The sequence below is a fragment of the Furipterus horrens genome, unplaced genomic scaffold, assembly GCF_987537825.1.
Source record: "Furipterus horrens unplaced genomic scaffold, mFurHor1.1.pri manual_scaffold_6, whole genome shotgun sequence".
Classification (NCBI taxonomy): Eukaryota; Metazoa; Chordata; class Mammalia; order Chiroptera; family Furipteridae; genus Furipterus; species Furipterus horrens.
Window position 1 is genome coordinate 81,398,432 of NW_028327176.1, and position 3,556 is coordinate 81,401,987.

Below are 3,556 nucleotides of genomic sequence, written 5' to 3' on the forward strand. Positions count from 1 at the left end.
TGACTGGTGGAAGCACTCATAAGTTCTTTATTATTATTTAAAGATTAATTTTATTAGATCCCCACAGGACCATATCTGAGAAAATCAAGGTACACATACTAAAAACTCTTCAATTCAACAAGAATTTACAGAGTGTTAATTTAGCATTGTGCCAAGCATTGTATAGAAATGAGAGTATTCAGCCCAGTCTACTGCCTCAGCAAGTCTAGGATTCCACAGGGTGCTCACTTCGGCAGCACATATACTAAAATTGGAACGATATGGAGAAGATTAGTGAGGACCTTGTGCAAGGATGACATGCAAATTCGTGAGGCATTCCATATTTTTATTTGCAATAACGTGAATGGAACTAGAAGAGAATTATGCTTAGTGAAATAAGCCAGGCAACAAAAGAAAAATACCATATGATATGACTTAATACAGGAAACTAATGAACAACACAAAGAAATGAGCAAAACTGAACCAGAGGCACGTAAACAAGGAGCAGAGTAACAGTGATGGGGGGGTGGGGGGGGAGAGAAGAGGGGTAAGTAGGGGATGGGTTTAGTAAAGGAACTAGTATAAATAACCCACGGACATGGACAACACGGTGGGGGTTGTGGGAGAAGGGGTGGGCTGGGGCGGGGGGAGCAATGGCAGAAAAAGTGGGACAACTGTAATAGAAAAACAATAAATAAATCAAAAATTTAAAAATAATAATAATGTTTATATTCGTTAATAATTCCATTTAGTAAAAAAACAAAACCACTGGGGAGATAAACACATTTTGAAGATAGGACCCATGAGTTTTTGACCATGTATTTTATTCCCTACTTCCTCATGTAGTATAAGTTGCTGTTGACTGAGCATAAGTGAACCAGGAGACTTTGACTAGAAATAAATGACAAAAATTTTTTCAAGGATCTCAGGATCTACAAATCAAAAATACTATCGGGTAACACCCAAAGTGTTTCAAAAGAGAAAGAAAAGTTTGAGAGTGTTTATAGTAAAAAGCACACATTTGAGAAAAGTTAGTCTTGAATTCTTAGTGCACAGATTGACTCAGGATTATAACCTTCCAGATGTTCTGTGGTCTGGATAATAAAACATTCTTTCTTAAGCATAACAAGTGATTATCTACAAGAGGTATATACATCTCCAGCATCTGAAATTTTTTTCTTAAGTCCTTCGGAGGTTTAGCTCTGGAGTTTAGGTACATCTAGGAACTAATGCACAACTGAAAAGTTCAAAAGTTTTAAGTTTTCCAGCTAGTTAATGCAAGAACAGAATAATTTTTTTGTGCCTGAGCCTACTTGATTTTAATAGTTTTAATAGCTTGACCATAGTGACTCCATTTTATTCCTTCAATTCTTTTCTCATTACTCATTTGGACATTAATGGAGACCCACAAATAACATGAGCTGTTACGCCACAGGAGCCCCAACACTGAGACCTCAATGGTGCCTCTAGTGGAGGAAGTAGACACAGCTCCCTCCTGCTGGGACAAGGTGTAGATGAAGTCACCAGGTAGCACATGGTCCAAACATGGGAAGACTGGGGATCAGGGGGGCTGGTATACTTCTCCAAGTAGAGCAGGTTGATCCTGAAATTCCCTTTGAAGTTTCCTTAGGACATCTTTAAAAGTAAGACCTTGCAGTGGACCCAGCCAGTAGGACAAAAGGGCTTCATGCTTTGGAGCACTCAGTATTTCCAAACATAAAGGATGCTTAAAGGCCCAGAAGATTCCCACATAGAAACAGTATCATACTAATTCTGTTGTTGGCCCTTTGCGATTTCAAGACCCTTTATACATATGTTTTCTCACGTAATCTTTCCCGAACTGTGTGCAATGCTCTTTCTTTTTGACAGAGGAAGGTTAGGTGGTTTGCCAAGGTCACCCGCACAGTAAGTGGCAGTCCTGCCTTCCTTGCTTCAGAGGGCAGTGCCCTTTCCTAGGCGGGCTGTCTCTGGAAGAGCCCCTTTCTCCAGCTCCTACCATGAAAGAAGTATAGGGGAGTCTGGTTAGAAATGCAGTCCCACCCCCGGAGTTTCCAGTTCTGGAAGTACACAGGGCCCAAGAATCAGCATTTTTAACCTATTCAGGTGTGTCTGATGTAAATCAGAGACTATATGTAAGAAAAAAAAATATGACTGTTGTTAACAAGGAGGCAACAAGCCCAAAGTGGAGTCACTTATGCTCAGCCCTGCATTAGCAAATCAAGACTTAATACATAACATAATTACAATTTCAACCTTTTCCAGGAATATAACCTTTAATGTGGAATTTTCTGGTTAGCACTACTCAGGTAATCGACTGATAGACCCCTCCCATCCCATTAGGAGGGCAACCTTACCTGAAGCAATGCATTCTTTGCTAATAATTTCCTTTTTTTTATCTCCTTTTCCCAGTTATAAATCTTTCCTTTTCTACAGCTCAATGGACTTCTTTCTGCTTGCTAGATGGGATGCTGCCTGATTCATGAATCATTAAATAAAGCCAATTAGATCTTTAGATTCTCCTTGATTTAAGTTTTGTTATTCAACACTGCCTTGGACCCCCAGGAAAAACCACTGAGTGAGCCTCTTGCTCTCACTCTCCTCTATCTCTCCTCCTCCTCCCTCTCATCCCCCTTCTCTCCTCCTCCTTCTCCTTTTTCCTTCTCTCTCTCTCTCTCTCTCTGTCTCTCTCTCTCTCCCTCTCTCTCTCTCTCCCTCTCTAATCTCTGAGGAAAAAGAACAAAGAAACTCATGTGAAAAAAGAGGGAGGTGGAAAAGCAATCCAAATGATGAGTGTGTCTTCCCTAGAAGGAAGCAGAAGTGTTCCCTGAAGGCATAGGTACAGAACAGAGAAGGAGAGGATTAGAAACTAAAAGCACCCTCCTGTGCTGCTGGCATAATGCAGTGAGACCCGGAGCACCTGCAACATTCAGAAGCAGGAGGAAACCAGATGGCCTGAAAGGAGAGCTGAGCCTGCTGAGCTCAGACAGCCAGGCCCAGTGCATGTTGCTGTCCTTCAATGAAGGACTTAAGCAGGTGGGATTCAGGTTCTCCAGCTTCCTGCTAGGCTATCTTTCATATGAATCTAAGAACACTGCCCACTGAGCACCTAACTCAAACATCAGCTTTGTCCAAAGCCCTCTTGCTGAGGGGCTTCATCTTGTGACATGTGGGTTTAAGATGGAAAGCAGTCCTTCACCACTTCATTAGCCATAAAAAGCCCCATGGAAGAACTGAATCCTCTGCTGCCACTCCTCTGTACATCCGGCCTTACTCTGGCTGGCCACCCTCACTCTAATCTAAATCATACCCTGAGATATTCTCAGTGTGCCAAAGAGAATACCAGCCAATTGGATGATGCAGTGTGTTTCTCCACTTAGGAGGGGTAAGTATAAATACAAATTAAAAATGAGCCTTGATCAGTGTGGCTCAGTTAGTTGCGCATCGTCCTGCAAAGCAAAAGTTCTGCTAGTTTGATTCCTGGTCAGGGCACATGCCTGGGTTGCGGGTTCAGTTCCAGAAAGAATGCAAATGAAAGGCAACCAAATGATGTTTCTCACACACATCAATGTTTCTCTCC

The 3,556-nt window shown here is 41.9% G+C and overlaps 1 non-coding gene across 1 annotated transcript; it reads left to right on the forward strand.

The window, feature by feature from the left end:
• The first annotated feature begins 220 nt into the window (after positions 1 to 220).
• On the forward strand, positions 221 to 327 carry LOC150006614 (U6 spliceosomal RNA). The gene has a single exon (XR_016512049.1). It is a non-coding gene; the product is annotated as a U6 spliceosomal RNA (small nuclear RNA).
• Positions 328 to 3,556: the final 3,229 nt, after the last annotated feature.